Genomic DNA, 20,812 nt, shown 5'->3' with positions numbered 1-20,812 from the left:
AGAGGTTTAAATATACCTAAGTGTGCACTGGTTTGGACAAACATCTGTAGAAAGTAAACTGAAAAATATCACTACTAAATTGGTACCTCCTGCAGGATATTTTGATTAAGGCCTTGATCTAGCTCCTTTTATGCAAACTTATTTTATTAGGTCTAAAAGGCATTAGGATATGAGTAGGACCTGAGTAATAGAGCACTTCTGCTAGGACTGTACTTTCTCCTTTTCTTTCCCCCACTGTACAGAACAGCCTCTGTTTAAAACAAATCTCATTGAAATAAATGAAGTATTTGCAGAGGCAGTACTTGGTGGATTGCAAACATAATCTTCAAGGACAAGACCTGCAAATCTTAAAAAGTACTTTAAAGTCTAGTGGGAGTACTTAATCAATCACATGAGAGGTAGAGAGACGCTTTGGTCCAAAACCAAAACTGTGATAAAAAGGCTAATTAGCAGGAGCAATGGAAGAAAGATGGATGTACTGCCTCCAAACTCAAAACAGTAAAATTAATTACTAAAGAGAATTTGCACACAAATCTCTTGAGGTCTAAATGAGGCCTCTAGAAGGTTACACATTTCTTTAATTCTGAAGAAATGAAAGTGGATAAATAAATTCCAGACTTCCAAGAGTATTAGAACTATACTTCTCAATGGGTGGTACACAGAGGCAGTCAAGTGGCACACAGCCACTCTTGCCAACTGCAACAAAATGGCAGCTATCAGGAAGAGATGGCAACATTTGGGACACAGCTTCTTAAAATGCTTCCCCTTGTAAGAAAAAAAGGGGGGGGCAACCACACATACAAAAGCAGAAAAGTAAATGTGAGTGCATAAACATACACATGACAATTAGAACGTAGCTAATTCTCACTTAGCAATAGAAATCAACCTTGCAAGAGAGATCTGGGAAGTCCTACCTTTGGACAGCAGTGGCCAGCACGGGCAACTGTGCTATTCTGCATTCATCTGTTTGCTGGCTTTGCCTGCCTGCCTTTCCCCAACCTATTTTATATTGCTCAAGCTACCAAATTTGTACAATATTCCTTCCAAGTCGCAAGGTTGACAACGAAAACTCCTTAAAGGCCTGCCCTTGAGCAAATACCACTCTTGATATGTCATTGCCAACCGACAATGCAAAGCACTTTCTGATCAGAGGCCAAACAGCAGGGATATCTTTGCTACTTTTATACCTGTGGTTGCCAGAGAAGGCTGGGAAACTGTGGTTGCCTCATGGGAATGGATTTCACTAAAATGCTATGCTGGACAAAGCAGTTCATGGGGGAAAGCCCCTTAGGTTAACCTTTGATAGCCTCTGTATTCACATCCATGATACCTGCTCCTTGGTATCATGAAAGAAGCTACAGTATGGATTAAGACATTACAGGTAGTCCTCAATTTACATCTACAACTGGGACCAGAATTTATGTTGCTAAACAAGGTGGTTGGTAAATGAATTTTAAAGAGTAAGAGTCAACTGAAGCCAGAACATATCTTGTAGGAATTAATGGACAGACAATAGAAAAGAACCACATAAGACTATTTTTATATATGATCACTGCTACAAGACTACTATATGTTCAAAAATGGAAACTCTGATCTACCTCCAATTGGAATGGTTGGTGAAGATGACAGACTAGCAGAGATGGAAAAATTAAATCAGAAAGGTCAACTATTACATTAATTAGTGAGTGGAAACTCCTTATGGATTTCTTGCTGAAAAAGGAAAAAAAAACCATGAACTTGTGATTTATGGGTTAGATCAGGGGAAGGCAACCTTGGCTCTTTTGTGACTCGTGGAGAATTCCTGAGCCAGCATCGCTCAGCTTGGAAACCTCTCCTTTTCCCCTCAGCATGGCTGGCTCAGGACTTCTGGGAGTTGAAGTCCACGAGTCATAAAAGAGCCAAGGTTTCCTACCCCTGGGTTAGATGATTAGAAAGGGTAACTTATGGAAGAAGGAAATTAAGATGTAACTTTAGAGAGACAGTGTAAAATATAAATGCATTTATAACAACTGTCAAAAGGTGCAAATGCTATGTCTTCTCTTTTATATTTCTATTTCTTTATCTATTTCCTAACCTATTCAATATTCTTCTTTTTATCTTTTTTCTTTTCTAAAATTTTATTGCTTTTATCTTCTTAAAAATCTCAATGAAAATATATTAAAACATAAAAAAATCAATGATTACTTTGAAGCAACAGTTTTTAGATGAAAATCAGTGAGTTAGCAGAGGGGTCTCCAACCCCCAGTCTGTGGACCAGTACCAGGCCGCGGCATGCCAGCAACTGGGCCGCACAAACAAGTAAAGCCCCATCCATGAGATGCAGGCAGCACACAAAACTATGCCCCCTCCGGTCCACAGAACTCTCTCCACGGAACCAGTCTCTGGTGCCCAAAAGGTTGGGGACCTCTGAGATAGCAGATATGCAATTTCTTGTGAATGTCATGTGTATGTGAGGTGTATGTGTGTATAATATATACTGCTTATATAATAATATATATTTATTTTTGCTACACATGGCATATTCATAACCATGTCCTTATTTCTAATCTTGACAGACCTTTCATAAACTTCATCATGAATGATAAATATAATCAAATGCCAATTAACATATAAAATAACCTTCTCAGAAATAGTGGTAACAAATTCTTTTGACAGAATTGCTTAAAAATATTTGCATTAAAACATTTCACCTATATTTTTATCTGGCAGTGTACTTCAAAGTTCATCCAGACTTAGATTCAGTTTGGACCAAGACCTTCAGTATAATAATACAAGACCTCTACTGTATTTGCAATTGAGTGTTTTAGTAAAAAAAAAAAAGGAATGTAAATACAATGGAGGCATAGATACATAATTTCAAATTTTATTTAGGATGCATTTACATCGTGAGAAAATAAAGAACTAGATCACAGGGAGAATATTTGCTCTGACTATAATGCATCACTGTTTTCCCTTTCTCCAATAGCCTATAGGTAAGAATGGCTATTGCTTTATTTAATACCAATAGCACTTAGATTTATATACCACTCCATAGTGCTTTACAGCCCTCTCTAAGCAGTTTACAGAGTCGGCATATTGCCCCCAACAATCTGGGTCCTCAGGAATAGAAACTGAGAGTAAGCTTCGGAGCGTGTTCAACAGTGTTAATTCAATTTGCAAGTGTTTTCATGTCCACAGATGAACATTTACTGTGCCACAACCCCAATGATGAATGAGAATAAGCAACTGGCAATCCCACTCACCCAGCATTCTCAAGGTAAAACTTTCATTCTTTGCAAAAAATCTAGTTGCTAACATACATTCTATTTTGTAAAACTGCTGTCCCAGATTGATCTCCCCCCACCCCAATTTTGAGGGGCCCAGATTGGTCATTCTGCTCTTAAAACATTCTGAACAATCTGTCTGGTGGGATATTAATGTGTCTACAAAAAAGCAGGCTATCAGAACTCACAGCTCTGACACATTGCTCCATAAAAAAAGCAACTGGGTTTTGCAACAGCATCAGGACACAGACATATAAAACTATCATGATTTATGCTTCCAGTATTTCCACTGCAGAAGCAGAGACATGATGCCTTTGTTCTATCATTTACAGGAACAGTTCACACATACACTATATTTAAAACATTTCCCAAAACTGCTACAGAAACATACTTCAAATGTTTTGATAAAGAAGATTAATCAAGTGCTTTCAAAAGTACATACCAGTAGTGCAAATGGATATGAGACATGATAATGTGAAGGCCAGATGTCATCCAAGACAGCAGAATGATGTACACAGAGTTACAAAGCACCTCTTATAATATACAGAGACGTTCCGACTGCAGTAGGTCAATAATTCAATTAATCTAATACCCTAGCTATGCTGTTTCACTGGCCCAAGAGCTCTGAACAGACTTACGGTAGCAAACAAGTGAGGGATCAGAGAACCTGGCAACACTTGAACAATGCCAGAAGTAGTATAGAGGATTGCAAGGCTTTCTATAAACAGACCCAGACAATTAACCAGAAGTGAGACCTTTAATCAAATCTTATCTAGTGTAGCCAGTTCGGGCTTTTATGATCAGAGCTGGAAAATCCAAGATCTAGGGCATGTAAGTGCCCAGATATATGATGTTGAGGCCTACATTTTTAATGAAAGAAATGCCTATAACAGCCTGAAAGAATTATTTTAAAAATAAAATCTATATAGCTCAAGCACTGTTTCTATATCAGGGGTCCCCAACCCCTGGTCCGTGGACCAGTACCGGGCTGCGGCATGCCAGCAACCAGTCCACACAAACAAGCAAAGCCCCATCTGCAGGATGCAGGCAGCACACAAAACCATGCCTCCCCTGGTCCGCAGAAAAACCTCTCTCCACATTACCAGTCCCTGGTGCCCAAAAGGTTGGGGACCGCTGTTCTATATAATGTTAAGAGTTGTGACATGGCCCAATTCTCTCCAGCATTGTTTCTGTTCCAATTGGAACAGTTTTTCTTCCTGGTTATAAAGTTCTCATATTTAACTTGATTCTATGGGCTGGCATGCTCTGTAATAAAAATATCTGTCTGGCACTAGAATATTTCATTTATGCTCAGTGAATGTTCATAATTCTTGCACACGATTAAAAATCTGTTCAGATTCACCTGGAGGATTATAAAGGCAGTGTGCCCTTATTATTGCCTCAGAAATAAACATTTAAGATTGCTAGTTTGTACATAAATTGATGCACGTCATAGATAATGTCCATGATGTTTCACCTTCGCCATGTAATAAAACTAGAATATTAAAAAGTTAAATACCCATTTTTTTAAAAAAAACACAGATTGAACAAAATGCAAGAAAAATAACTCTTTTCCTGATGAAACTTATTTTAACAATAAAAATTACAGCTCTGGCAGAAGAGCTACATGTTATGCAACATTCCATGTCTCCTTTTCTCTCTGGGAGAACAATTTGCCACTTAGAGCAATTGTACTGGAATTGTGGCACAGAAAGTTACTTATTGCATATTTTAATATCCAGCCAATAATATTATAGGCATTACACCACAATGCACAAGAAATGAGTAAAATTGCTTCTCTATAAGACTGGCCTAGAGTAGGGATGGTAAACTGGAGCTGTCTAGGCTGAGCTACACTCCCATTATTCCTGAGCTCTAATTGTCCTGGGTGAGTTGATGAGGTTTAATCACATTAAAATTTTTTGAATAAGCTGGTAATAATCAACTTTTATTATAATGACCATTTAAAAAACCCCAACAACATGAAGATCCTCATTGCTATACAATACAATCATAAGATATTTTATTGATGTGGGAATTTTGAGTGGTTTTAATGGTTAACTAAAAAAAACTGGGGCTTTTTCATGCAGAATTATATTTGCTGTCTACAGTATACCATTTTGAAATCAGATATAATGAAAAGCAATATAATGTTTCAAGTAAATATTTTAAAAGAGAAAGGTTGACCAGATACAGTAATATAAAACTTAAAATGATGAAAGTTGTTACTCTGTTCCAACCTATCAATAACTATCCATACTTGAGGACTTTAAAACTTTAAAGGAAAAATTACAAAATGTATAAAGATTGAACTGAGTGGACACAAAGATTTAGAATGCTAGATTTATAAGGCAAGGATAAAAATCTGGTTATGTTTAGTCTATAGGAAAGGTAAAAAAAAACAATTATAGAAATAGTCAGATTTATACCTATGATTAAATTCAAATAAAGTGAATTAATGAGTTTAATGAATTATTGTGTTCACATTGAAATGTAGCTGGTTAATTAACTTTGTATATTATTGCAGAGCAATATAACTTTTGTCTAAGTTTGAATTCCATTTTAAGAAAGCAGAAGTGAATAATACTAATTTTTCCATTGGAATTGGTCTAAAGTACATGAAACACTAACAGGTTAATTCTATAGACAAGTGCATTGCAAAAACTATATTCGTATGGTCTTTGAGTTTCATTGTGTATTTATGCATTTTTCTACACTAACAAGATATGTAATAGAAGGCAAGCTCATAAATATATAATGTATATTAAAACATGTTCAATGTTATGATTTGCCATTTTGGAAAAGAATAATCTTAAGGATGCATTTTTCACCCCAATCATCAAAAATTGATTAGAAAATAATATTTCTATATAGTGGCTTTTAAATATCACATTACCTCACATTAAAACTGCATTACTATCCTCAGACTTGGGCACATAATCAGCACATTTGTACAAAGTTACCTAAGTTACATAAGGTCTGTGCTTTTGTTTCAGAACACAAATTATACATTTTTCCACTGTTTGGCATGGTATTATCAATGCTCAGCCAACAAGCCCAAAAGTATTTAAAAAGTCCAAAATAAAATTCAGAGTCAGAGAGTTTATGATGAGTTGTTTTTGTTTTGTCGGTTTTTTTAAAGGAGGGAAAGACCATAATAGCTATAAAGGAGATGGGAAACTCATTTTATGTTCTACTTCAAGAAAATGGTGTGGTCCCAATGGTGAGCAGCATGTCTTTTTTTATTTATAGTCCAATGTTTTAAATTCCATTATATGATTTTTCTCCTCTAGTAGATGTTTTACTGTCTATGCTTAATTACTATAAACTGAGGTTTCCAAGCTCAGCCATGTGGCTTAAGAATTCTGGGAGTTGAAGTCCTTGAGTCATAAAAGAGCCAAGGTTGCCTACCCTGCACTAGAGGAGGACATTAAAATTATTTACAAGGTTACTTCTTTAGGAACTAAACTTTTAGAATCTAAAACAGCTAATTCAAAAAAGCCAACAGGAAAGAACCTCACATTTTTCATCTGCTTCTGTCTTTTGGAAGGTAAAATTAGATAACAAAATAATCTATTTCCTATGTTAACATCTCTGCAATGAAATCAATAAAGGTAACAGGAAAGAAATGGGAAACATTTTTCTCAATGTAATATGTCTAATTTAGCTGATGCTAGGGAAAAAAAATAGTATCTTTTGTAAATACTCTTGAAAACTATTTTGAATCTATAACCATCTATTACAACTAAACCACTTTAAATTAAACAATTAAGAATGAAATATTCTTAATTTGGACTTTACTTTTACTGTTTGGACTGTTGTGTGTTTTGAAAAATAGATTATTTAGAATCTAGTTATATTGCACTTCGCTCCCAGTGACAGCACCTCTGAGTTCCGGCACTTTTTTTTTTTTGAAAAAAAGCACTGGGTATAGGTTTAATATAAATTTGATGCAGCAGCTATAGATTTGGAGCTGGATTTGCACTATATATAAAAGATCACTACATCTCCACAGAAATACACAAAACCAAGGATGAAAACCTCCTAGAATCCATATAGGTCAATATAAAAGAGGAAAAATTGACATTGCTATAGGTGTACAGTACAGGGCAACCAAGCAAGCAAAAGAAATAGATGAACTCTTTGCTAATCAATTAACAAATGTATGTAGGAAACATACCACAGCAGTAATGGGAGATTTTAACTACCCTGATATCAACTGGGAGATAAACTCTGTAGCAAGTGGGAGATCAAACAGATTTCTAACCAACTTAACTGACAACTTTGTCATCCAAAAGGTAAAGGAGGGAACTAGAGGAAAAGCTATACTGGAGTTAATTCTTACTAATGAAGAAGAAGTGATAGAAGGAGTTGAAGTTGCCAGAACCTTGGGTGATAGCGACCACGTCATATTGGAATTCAACATAACGCAAACACAAGCAATAAAATATAATCCAACTAGTGTCTTAATCTTTAAAAGATTTTAACAAACTCAGAGAGAGCCTAAGAAAAATTCTATGGATAAAAATCCTAAAGGGGAAAACAACTCAAGAAGTATGGGAAATTCTGAAAAATATGACCATAAAAGCCCAGTCCAACACAATACTACTGAAAAAGAAAAACAAGAAATCCAAGAAGAAACCAGCATGGCAGCACAAAGATTTCTCTGGTGAACTGAAAGACAAAAAGGATAAGTACAAAAAATGGAAAGAGGGACACATAACTAAAGCAGAATATCAGCAGATAGCCAGAATCTGCAAAGATGAAATCAGGAAAGCAAAGGCTCAGAATGAACAAAGACTTACAATAAAAGTCAAAGATAATTAAAAAGTTTCTTTCAACATATAAATAACAAAAAAAAGGTCAAGGAAACAGTTGGTCCTCTAAAGAGAGAAGATGGCAAGGAAGTAACAGGAAGTAGAGAGAAAGCAGAGCTGCTTAACTCATTCTTTGCATCAGTCTTCATGCAAAAAGAAACTACAGCCCAACCTACCAAATGCATAACTGTAAAAACAGACTAAAAATTAAAATTAGCAAGAAAATGGTAAGAGAACACCTGTCTGATCTTGATTAATATAAATCATCAGGACTTGATGGATTATATCCCAGAGTTCTGAAGGAGCTGGTAAATGTTATCACAGAACCATTATACCATATCTTTAAAAAATCCTTAAGCACTGGGGAACTACCAGAGGATTGGAAAGAGTTGATGTGGTTCCCATCTTTAAAAAAGGAAAAAAACAGACCTAGGAAACTGGAGATCAATCAGCCTAGCATCAATACCTGGGAAGATACTGGAAAAATAATCAAAAAACCAATCTGTGAACATCTAGAAACAAATAGTTATAACTAGTAGCCAGCATGTGTTCATTAAAAACAGATCATGCCAAACCAATATTATTTGCTGTTGAACCGGTCCTAAAGCACCCCTGCCCAGGGGAGCCCTTTGTAATTCAAGCCGACACCAGTGACGTGGCTGTCGGAGCTGTACTACTGCAAAAGAACCAAAGTGGAACCCTGTGAGAATTTAGTGAGAGCGAGAGGAGGTGGGCAATATGGGAAAAGGAGGCTTTCGCAATCTGCTGGACTTTATTAAACTGGAGGCACTATCTAGAAGGGAGCAAGGTGCCTTTTGAACTATGGACAAATCACAAAAATCTAGAAGCACTGAAAACTCCCTACAAATTGTCCCTGAAACAAGTGCGGTGGGCGCAGTACTTTAACCATTTTAACTTCACTCTAAAGTACATATCAAGACGGAAAAACCTCCTAGCTGATACTCTATCCAGACTGCCCCAGTACAAAAGCCAGTGCGAAGAGGTTAACAAGGCAATTATCTCCAATCCACAAATTGCTAATCAACTCATGCCTAGCAGGGCCCCTAATCCTGATGACCCTGGGGCAAAGAAAATAAAACAAGAGCTCTTCACCGATCAATGGTTCAAGGGCAATCAAACCTCCCTAACATGCAGAGATGGTTTGGCTTACAAGGGGGGGGGGAACTGTACTTGCCAGAAACCCTCTGTCTTAATGCTCTCAGACACACCCATGACGTAAAGCACGCTGGACACTTTGGGTATTTAAAAACCCTACATCTCATCTGCCGGTAGTTATGGTGGCCGGGGTTAAAACGGGATGTGGAAAATTATGTCAGGAGTTGTACTGTATGTGTCACCATGAAAAGAGTTCCAGGGAAACCAGCTGGGTTACTGCAGCCGGTGGCAGACCCTTCTCAACCATGGGAAGAAATTGCTATGGATTTTATAGTAGACCTACCTGAAAATAGAGGAAATACAGTCATCTGGACTGTGATAGACCTGTTTTCAAAGCAGGCTCACTTCATCACCTGCAAAGGACTCCTGTCTGCCCAACGACTGACTAAATTGTTCTTGAAACATATCTAGCGGCTGCATGGAGCCCCTAAACGAATACTTTCGGACAGGAGGGTACAATTCACAGCTAGGTTTAGGAGGAGCTTTCTTAAATTAATTGGATCATCTCAAGGTCTATCATCTGCTTTTCATCCATCTACTAATGGGGCCACGGAATCCGCTAACAAGATGGTGGAGGAACATCTCAGATGCTATGTTTCCTACCAACAAATCAACTGGACCGACCTCCTTCCTTTTGCAGAGGTGGCTTACAATAACTCTGTTCACAGCTTCACGCTTTTCAGAGTAGCCACAGGAAAAGAAATCGGCCCAATACCTGAATACCCCCAGGTGCCCTCTGCTTCTCAGACACTTGATCAATGGGTGAAGGGGTGGGAAGACGTTTGGAGAGCCATGAAGACTGCTTTAAAAAAGACTTCCGAGATCTATAAAAAGCAGGCAGATAAAAAGAGGGCTCCTCAAAGAACATTACAAGTTGTGGAAAAGGTTTATCTGTCGACTAAATATTTACGCCTCAAATTACCCAGTAAGAAATTAGGACCGAAATTCTTGGGGCCTTTCCCCATTGTAAAGATCATTAACCCGGTCATAGTAGAATTAAAACTCCATAGGCTTTTAGGGAGAGCTCACCCGTCTTCCATTGCAGCTTGTTGAAACCTTTTTGGGGTTCTACTTTAAGGCCTCCCCCTACGAAGGCTCCCGGACCCCTCATGGTAGCGGGTCAGACTCACTATGAAGTAAAGCATATTCTTGATTCTAGAATTTTTAAAGGAAATTACAGTACCTAGTACAATGGGATATTCGCTGAAGCCACTTGGTTGAAATCTAGCGATGTGAAAGCCGACAGACTCATCAAAAGGTCCTATAGGAAACACCGTAACAAACCGAGAGACAGTCCCTAACATATGCTTTTGTTTACATTACAGGATCTGTCCTTTTTGTAGGGGGGGCGGATGTCAACGCTACTAACATAGGATGTTTTTGCTTTGACAACATATGGAATTGCAACCATTTTCCTTCTTGTGTTTTACTCTTAGAATTAGAGTTAGAATTAGATGATACTGGGGGGGAGGAATGTGCATGGAAGTTTAATTAGACATAACAACACTGCAACTAGTATGTGAACCAAGATTATTGAAATAAGAGATGATAAGAATTGGCGATAAGAATTGGGGGGGGTGGAGAATTGGAGGGAGAGCCTGCATTTCAAACTAATTGGAGAATATGATTTATGACTGTGAATTAGAGGAGAGAATTGTGCTTTAATACTATGTGCTCAGGAGAGGGGAATTCAGATTTTGGCTTTGACTATGTAAGTGCCGAAGTTATGCTTCTTGAATAAAAATTCTTTAAGGTAAACAATGACTCGAAGTTCTTTGAAGGGTTTCATCTGTCAGAACCATGCCACTTTGCCAGAGTAACTAAATTACCGTGTTTCCCCGAAAATAAGACCTGGTCTTATTTATTTATTTTTTGCCTCCAAAATAGTTAACAGGTGTTATTTTTGGGGGGCTGTCTTTTCCACTCACCTCACAGCAGCAGCACCGATAGCCCCGCACAGCCAGCCCACTTCTGAATCCATAGCTCAGTTCTCAGCTGCAGAGGCCTTCCGGAAAAGCTTTTGACTGTGAAATGCAGGCCGGAGCTCCATTCTCAACTGCAGAATGAAGCTTCTGCTTTGGCCACAGAAGAAATGGGCCGGCGAGGCATGTGTCAATCTATGGGAGGCCTGGCTGCAATGGTAAGCTCCAATCCCCCACCCCTGCCCTAGCTTGATTTTTAGGCATGCACCTAGCCCCCAAACTAGGGCTCATTTGTGGAATAGGGCTTATATTAGGCCCACCTTCAAAAAATCAAACTAGGGCTTATTTTCGGGGTAGGTCTTACTTTTGGGAAAACATGGTAGTAGACCAGTGAAATGCTGTGGACATAATATACTTAGGCATTCAACAAAGTAAACCACAACCTACTTCTTGGTAAACTAGAAAAATGTGGGATAAACAGCATCACCTCTGTGCGGCGGAAGCGGCGGCAACAAAGACGACGACGGCGGTGGCAGCTCCTCCGGGCCCCAGCCGATCGCTTCCCCAGGGCCTTTGACAGCGCCGGTAGCGGTGGCGGCATGGCATCTTCGGCCCACCCCCTGAGCCGCTGCAGCCGCTACAGCCGTCTTGAGTGGAGCCGGCGTCTCCGCTCTGCCTCGGCCACCAGATCTGCTCCTGAGCAGCGGCAGCGTCTCCGAGGGATCAAGGAGGCGCCGCAGATCAGCTGTGCGTCAGAAGCGGCGGCAGCGAAGACGAGGGCGGCGGTGAAAGCTTCCCCGGGCCCCAGCCGATCGTTTTCCCAGGGGTCTTTGACAGCAACGATAACGGTGGCAGCATGGCGTCTCCGGCCCGCCCCCTGAGCCGCTGCAGCCGTTGCAGCCGTCTTGAATGGGGCCGGCGTCTCTACTCCGCCTCGACCACCTGGCCTGCCCCTAGGCGGCGGCGGCGTCTCCGAGGGATCAAAGGAGGCGCCGCGGACCAACTGTACGGCGGAAGCGGCGGCAACGAAGACGAGGGCGGCGGTGACAGCCTCTCCGGGCCCCGGTCGACCGTTTTTTGCCCAGGGGCCTTTGACAGCGGCGGTAGCGGCGGCGGCGTGGCATCTCCGGCCCACACCCTGAGCCACCTTCTTCGAGGCACCTTGAACGGAGACGGCAACGGCAGCGACATGACACCAGGGACTCCCGCACCTCTGGGAGGCCATGCTCCGGACGGTCCCCAACCACCAAAGGCTGAACCACCAAAGCCGACGCCAGTTAATGAATCCCTCCACCTTGCCTTCTGCCCACTCTCAACCATCCTTGCCCACTCTCTTCCCACAGGACATGACGGGCCTGGGTGCAAGCCACGGTGGCAGAGTGGCTTGGCCTTACACCTGCAACCCCATAGAGGTGGGAGCTCTATGGGGTATGCTTCACCCAGAGTGCGTTCTGGACCACCCCCGGAAGCAGAGTCACAACCCATCGTGAGAGGATGAGGAGTGGCCTGCTTCTGGGGTTCACCCGGCCAAGTGGCAGTGGCTGGGTGACGGTCCAGAAACCCACCTACCCGACTCGACCCTCCTGCAAATTCACCATCCAGGGGACTGCCTTCCCGGAATCCCTTGTGACTCTATGCTCCTTCAATACTCCAGCACAGTACTGCACACCCTCAGGGGTTCCCCCCTCTCCTGGGTGCGACCCGCCTACACTACATCCAATCTTGATGACGGGCCCGACCACTGGGCCTCTGAGAGATGGCCGGGCAGGGTCAGGGGCCTCTAGCATAAGTCCAACAAGAGGCCCCTGATTAAGTTCTTAGTTAAGTTTTTTTGTGGGGTTAGGGAGGGGGGTGGGAGAAGACTATGGTTGCTCGGCGAAGGGGGGCCTTCCAACAACCATAGCACAGGCCAGGCCTATGATCGTTCGCGAAAGGGAGGAGCGGGGTTCAGTCCCCGACAAAGCCCAGTGGCGAGCTAACGGACAACCAATTCCCAGGACGGTGGGGAACGGCAGAAGGTGCACAAGCAGAGGGCCGTATCGACACCGGGAGGGTCATCCCCGCTTTCTACAAGCAGTGGGACGCTCCGACCCTCTGTACTTTCCCCGAGGACCCGGGAGCGAAGATGTGCAGCCTCCTGAGCTCAGGCTGGTCTACCTAAATGCCAGGTCCGTCGCTAATAAGGCTCCCCTTGTTCGAGATCTAGTGGAGGGTGAGCACGCAGACCTGGCTTGCATCACGGAAACCTGGCTGGGCCCAGAGGGCGGTGTCCCTCTGGTTGACCTCTGCCCGCCTGGTTTCCGGGTGCTGCACCAGCCTCGGCCCCATGGTAGGGGCGGAGGAGTGGCAGTAATCATCAGGGAGACCCTTAGCCCGCGGGAGACCACCGTCCCTCAGATAGTCGGGTGTGAGTCTCTCTTTCTGAGATACGGTCCTGGGGCGCAGTTGGGCCTGCTGCTGGCGTACCTTCCACCTAATCGCGCAGCGGCAGCCCTACCTAAGCTACTCGATATCCTCTCGGGGTTGGTGGTTGAATCCCCCAAACTCATGGTCTTGGGCGACTTCAACCTACCATCCCTAGGAGGATCATCTGAACTAGCTCGGGAGTTCATGGCTTCCATGACGGCCATGGACCTGTCGCAAATAATTTCAGGACCGACTCATGAGGGAGGCCACACCCCCGACTTGGTTTTCTTATCTGGACGGTGGCGTGATGAAATTGGTGGGGGCTCCCTAACCGTTATGCCCCTGTCATGGACCGATCATCACCTCCTACGGCTAGACTTCCGCTTTGCCACCCCCCACCGTGGGTGCGCGGAACCAACCAGATGGTACCGCCCCAGGCGCCTAATGGACCCTGATAGGTTCCAGGCAACGCTTGGGAACCCACCTGCACTCCCTGCTCACAGCTCGGCGGATGCCTTAGTGGAAGCCTGGGAAAGGGCAGCCACAGAGGCACTTGACCGAGTTGTACCCCTGCGGCCCTTGACCCGGCGCAGATCCCAGCGAGCCCCATGGTTCACCGCGGAGCTCCGGGAGATGAAGCGTCGGAGACGGGGCCTAGAGAGCCGTTGGAGAGCCAGTCGATCCGAATCCGACCGGTTGCAACTAAGAATCCACACCAGGTCTTATCTCGCAGCGATAAGGGCGGCGAGATCCAATTACTTCTCCACCCTCATTGCGTCCGCAGATAATCGCCCGGCTGCCCTGTTCAGAGTGACTCGCTCCCTTCTGAACCAAGAGGTGAGGGAGGAACCCTTACAGGGTCGAGCCGAGGAATTCGGTCAATATCTGTTGGATAAAATCGCTCGGATTCGAACCGGCCTGGACTCCAACTGGGCAGAGTCTGAGGAACAGGACATGGGCAGTCCTGTCGATGTCATCTGGGAGGAGTCTGATCCTGTGACTCCAAAGGAAGTGGACAGGATTATGAGGAGGTTAAGCTCCTCCACATGCTTACTGGACCCGTGCCCTTCCTGGCTGGCCTATGCAGCTCGAGAGGGGACACGAGGCTGGTTTCAGGCGGTCATCTCTGCTTCTCTGAGTGAGGGTCACTTCCCCACCGCCTTGAAGGAGGCGGTGGTGAGACCTCTCCTCAAGAAGCCCACCTTGGACCCAGCTTCATTAAATAACTTTCGTCCGGTCTCCAACCTTCGCTTCCTTGCGAAGGTTGTTGAGAGTGTGGTGGCGCATCAGCTTCCTCAGGTCCTGGATGAAGCGGATTATCTAGACCCGTGCCAATCGGGCTTCAGGCCGGGCTACAGCACGGAGACGGCATTGGTCGCTCTGATGAATGATCTCTGGAGGGCCCGGGACAGGGGCCATTCCTCTGTCCTAGTCTTATTAGACCTTTCGGCGGCTTTCGATACCATCGAACATGGTATCTTACTGCGGCGCCTCAGGGGATTGGGAGTGGGAGGCACGGTTCTGCGGTGGTTCTCCTCCTTTCTCCTGGGAAGCTCGCAGTCGGTGTTGGCAGGGGGACAGAGGTCGACTCCGAGGCCTCTCGTTTGTGGAGTCCCTCAGGGGTCGGTCCTCTCGCCTCTCCTGTTCAACATCTACATGAAACCGCTGGGTGAGATCATTCGTGGTTTTGGAGTAGGGTACCATCAGTACGCTGATGACACCCAGCTTTTCATCTCAACTTCAAACAGCATCAGTGATGCCCTTGACGTGATGTCCCGTTGCCTGGAAGTGGTTCGGGAATGGATGGGGAGGAACAGGCTTCAACTCAACCCGGTCAAGACTGAATGGCTGTACATACCGGCATGCCAGGATACTCAGAGCATTCCACCCCTTAACATCGGGGGTGAGTTATTACCCCCTGTTGATAGGGCCCGCAACCTGGGTGTCCTCCTAGACTCACAGCTATCCCTGGAAGATCACATAGGAGCTGTGACCAGGGGGGCCTTCACTCGGGTTCGACTGGTGCGCCAACTACGACCTTATCTGGACCTGGATGCCTTACGTACAGTCACCCATGCACTTGTGACCTCTCGCCTTGACTACTGCAACGCTCTCTACATGGGGCTGCCCTTGAGAGCCACTTGGAAGCTTCAGCTGGTGCAGAGTGCAGCTGCACGCACACTTTTGGGGGCCTCCCGATACTCCCATATCACACCTCTCCTCCGTGAGCTGCACTGGCTTCCAGTTGTCTTCCGAGTGAAATTCAAGATGCTAGTGATGACATACAAAGCCCTACATGGCATGGGTCCGGATTACCTGCGGGAGCACCTACTGCCAGCGTCAACCCCCCTACGTCCTGTGCGCTCCCACAGAGAGGGCCTCCTCAGGGTGCCACCGGTCAGAGAATGCCGACTGGTGGCCCCCAGGGGGAGGGCATTCTCAGTGGGTGCACCAACCCTCTGGAACTGCTTGCCTACCGAAATCAGGATGGCCCCCGACCTTCGCACCTTCCGGCGCGACTTAAAAACCTACCTGTTCCAGCAGTCCGGCCTGGCCTGATTGCGCTTGGGGTTTCATTTATTTTTACTACTGTTTAACTGTATACCTACCTTGCTCTGTACACCGCCCCGAGTCCCTCGGGAGAAGGGCGGTATATAAAAACAAATAAATAAATAAATAAATAAATCACCACTAGATGGATTTGTAACTGGCTGACAAACTGTACTCAACAAGTAGTCTTTAATGATACTACAGGAAGCAGTGGGATAACACAAGGTTCTATCTTTGGCCCTGTACTCTTCAATATCTTCATAAATGACTTAGATGAGGGAATAGAAGGGGAACTTATCAAATTTGCAGATGACACTAAGCTGGCAGGAATAGCCAATACTCCAGAAGATAAATTCAGGATCCAAAAAGATTGTAACAGACTTGAACAATGAGCCCTATCCAACAACATGAAATTTAATGTGGAGAAAAGCAAGGTTTTATACCCAGGCAGGAAAAACCAAAGGCACAAGTACAGAGTAGGTGAAAACTTGCTCAAAAACAGTAACTGTGAGAGGGACCTGTCCTAGTGGACGATCACTTAAGCATGAGTTAGCAGTGTGCGTCAGCAGCCAAAGAAGCTAATGCAATCCTTGGTTGTATAAATAGAGGCATAGAATCAAAATCACGTGAAGTATTAGTACTGCTTTAAAAAGCCTTAGTAAGACCACACCTGGAATACTGCATCCAATTTTGGTCACCACATTACAAAAAAGATGTTGAGACTTTGGAAAAAGTGCAAAGAAGAATAACTAAGATAATTAAGGAGACAAAAAGAACGGTTACAGGAATTGGGTATGGCCAGTCTAGAGAAAAGGACATGGGGTGACATAATAGCAGTATTCCAGTATTTCAGGAGCTGCCAGAAAGAAGAAGGGCATCAACTTATTTTCCAAAGCACCAGAAGGCAAGACAAAAAACAATGGATAGAAACTAATCAAGGAGAGAAGCAACCTGGAATTGAAGAGAAAATTTCTAACAGTGAGCACAGAAGGCAAAAACAGCTTGCCTTCAGACGTTGTAGGTGTTTCATCACTGGGGTTTTGTAAGAAAAGACTGGACAGCCACCTATCTGAAATGGTATAGGTTGGACTAGAAGACCTCCAAGGTCCCTTCCAGCTCTATTCTGATTGATTGATACGTATGTGCTGTTGTAATAACTTTGAAGCTATACTTTTGATTGTGGCTCATCAAGCACATCTAAGTTTGGAATGAAGATCTTTGAACAACCTGATACTATGCACTATGAGGAAAGCCAGAAAATGCTTTTAAACATAAAATTGTGCATGGTTTTATAACTCCTGGCTTAATCACTTCCAGAGTGGAATATGTTTATATAACAGTCTCTCAAATGAACTTAATCTTGATCCAAACAGAAAATTAAACCCTCATAATCAAAAATATTCAATCATCTAGCAGACAAGAACTAAATCAATTGAGTGAAGCTGCCAAATTGAGGTGAAAATGTGGTGGTTAAAAGGTGGACTCTCTCCCTATAATGGTGAAAGAAGAAAAACTGTTTCCTGCTGCATGACATTCTTGTTTCATATATTGTGAAAAACTTCTCAACATTCTTCATCTCATGAGTCTCAAGCTAACAGACCAGGATAATTTGGATTAACAAATATATCTTCTTTTGCATCTTTGTTTAAAACATAGATTCTCATTCCATATACCAGACAATTGTGCAACTTATTTTGCCAATTTGGAATATGTTAAATCTGGACCTAATTGATCTGTAGAATTTCTAAACTCTTTGTAGTTATATAGTTCTGCTAAACATAGGTAAAAGCTGAAGCAGGAATCTGCAGCCACCAAGGCATGTCTTTTCCCCCCAGAAGTCTGATTGATGTGAAAACTGACATGCACAAATGTGCCCACACATCTTCTCCTACCTCCTCTTTATCTCACATACCATGTACACAGTGACTGGGTTCATCCACTGAACTAATATTGCTTCATTTGGGCATATTGTGGTGTGTGACCTTGTATATACTGCATTAGCATTGCATACAAATCAGGTCTTGGTGGTTTCTTCAATAAACATGGCTCAAAATCCTGACTTAGCATTGTGAATGTGTGCAACATATATAATAGTAAGAGGCATGGATGTACATACATGCGTGTTCTATCTTCCTTCTGAGGTCCCTGTTGATACAAGATGAGTACAGAGAACTTTGGAAAGGAATGCGACAATTAGCAAAACATAATTTAAGCTTGGAAGGAGTAGAGTATACTAAAAAGAAAAAGTGATTCAATGTTAACTCTCTGGTATAAGAGGGAGGGAGGGAAAACCATGTCAGGCTTGCAAGATTCTGTTACTATAGCATGTAACCATAGGGTTCTGGTATTTTTTACAGAGTCTATTTCCTATCTTGGCCTACCCTGAAGAGCAGACATTGAAATATACGTTGGCATGGTTAATTGGCAGTGATATTATCAAGTGCAGGACTATTTGGTAAAGAATGCTTATGGAGACTATTGGAGGCTAATTTTTTTACTTCTTTTTCTAGTAATACTAATATCTGGAAAATGGAAATCTTGACATATGTTAATGGTATTCCTGGATTGTGATTTGGTCCCACAGAATGAATTAAGGAACTCTGAACTTTGAGTCAGAGCTTAGCTGTACAAATTCAGATCTCTTGTGTTGGGACATAATTAAGGGATACGCCTTGCAACATGCACAGCATTTCAGAATGGCAACAGCTTTTTCTTAAAAACGAAAGAAATGGCTCTCAGTCTTAACAGAAATGGCTCTCACTATTAACAGAAAACAAATATGAAGCAGAAAGCAATTTAGTCTTGCACTCTTTCTATCTCTGCATCTTGTATCACTTGTATCATATTGGAAATTTATTTATTTATTTTATTTATTTATTTTAATTCCATTTATATCCCGCCCTTCTCCGAAGACTCAGGGCGGCTTACAAGCTTAGCAGTAGCCTTCATTCTATGTATATGCCTGCTTATTAGGGCTTTCACACACCCCCTAAGCGGCATTATTACAAAGTCAGCTTAATTGCCCCCAACAATCTGGGTCCTCATTTTACCTACCTCGGAAGGATGGAAGGCTGAGTCAACCTTGAGCCTGGTGGGATGCGAACCTGCACTAATTGCAGGCAGCTGGTGTTACTTAAGGAGGCATTAGCCCACTGCTCCACCAAGGCTCATAATGTGCTGTGTAGCAGCTAATGAGCAAATGTCTTCATTTCTTTGAGAAATTAAGCAACTCTCTATGTTAAAGGAGGGTAACTGAAGCTATAAACAAAAAAAGAGAAAAGAATGAAGCACAAAAGTTTCAGGAACTCCTCCTTAATAATGGTCATGAAACTACTTGCTGTTACAATTATCAGCATTAGACACCTCAGTGCCAGCCAGCGCCAAGAAATGATGAGTAAATGGTGCAAATGTGCGAAATCCAGATGTGTCGTGTAGCAGAGGGTTATATAGGTTTTCACAGGGCTCCATCAACAGTCCTACAAATGTCATATTGGCATTTATGACCTGTGTTTTATATGCATTTTACATTGTATAGCTGTTATAGCGAGTCAACAGCACAACAAAGCAGACAGAAGCACTGCTGAGTTTCAGATGACAGTGGTATGTCCCAATAAGAGATTTTAAACTTTAGAATGAAACTCTACCCTATCAAATTTGCTTTAGATCTTTTAACAATACTTCCTCAAATGCCTTGTAAAATAGTAATGTCTGGTAGTAATTATCAAACACCATACACACTGTTTACAGTAGAGTTGTAATATTAAAAAAATGTTTTTGCACAGAGAAGTCAAATACGTCTGAAAAGTACCCAAATGTCTGCTGTATTCTATGCCAACAGGACAATCCAGCCAAAAATGTAGAAACAGAAGATTGCCAAATAAAAGAAAATATAACAAATTGGTAATGGCTTCTATCTTGACAGAAAATGAAAATTATACCTCAATGTGTGGCCACTCATGTGGACACAAAAGAATGTCTTACAGGCAATCATTTTATTTCAGATAACATACCCTGACAGTTGTGCAAGGACTGCTGGCTGGGTTTCACTTTCCATAAAAACAGCAACCATATCCTACAAAATGGTTTACAATCATATAATTTATGCATCTCTCTCTCACACACCCTTCTCTCTCTCTCTCTCTCTCTCTCACACACACACACACACACACACAATTTCAGTAAATCATCTCAAAGCACACTGCTATAGTTTTTGAGGAGTGGGTTGGAAGTCTACACTAAAAATTCCTTCAAAGATGCCACAATTGGATCCAGCCAGTCAACCTAGTTAAGGGCATTGAAGAGGGAAAAAAACTAATCTGAATCCAAAAATATTTTGTTCTTCCCAAACCAATCTCTCAACCAAAAAATTCTTTTAGGTTAGTGAAATTCCAAAAGACACAATCCTGAAACAACTTAATCTAGAGTATACAAAATAAACTTTTATTTGTGTACATGTTCTCAGCAGTAGGCTAACTCTGATTAAGCCCTAGGATCAATATGTTGCTATATGAATGGGCCCTTGGTAAGAATCCTTCCTTTGTCTGTTTTCTTCTTCATTTTGTGCACTGGAATATTCCTTCAGTGGCTTAGAAATCAACAATGGACACTAAGATAGCGTAAAAAAAAGAGAGAATTTACTAAATGGGTGGTGCATGAAAGTGTGTGTGAGGGGCGATTT

The 20,812-nt window shown here is 42.6% G+C and overlaps 1 protein-coding gene across 2 annotated transcripts in view; it reads right to left on the bottom strand.

Moving 5' to 3' along the window:
- The window catches only part of CWC27 (CWC27 spliceosome associated cyclophilin), a 138,136-nt gene that overhangs the window by 8,096 nt on the left and 109,228 nt on the right, over positions 1-20,812 (bottom strand). The window lies entirely within an intron of this gene.

The sequence above is a fragment of the Vipera berus genome, assembly GCF_964194415.1.
Source record: "Vipera berus genome assembly, chromosome: 2".
Taxonomy (NCBI): Eukaryota; Metazoa; Chordata; class Lepidosauria; order Squamata; family Viperidae; genus Vipera; species Vipera berus.
The sequence above is the reverse complement of the archived record's forward strand: the minus strand, read 5'-3'. Positions and strand labels throughout refer to the sequence as shown.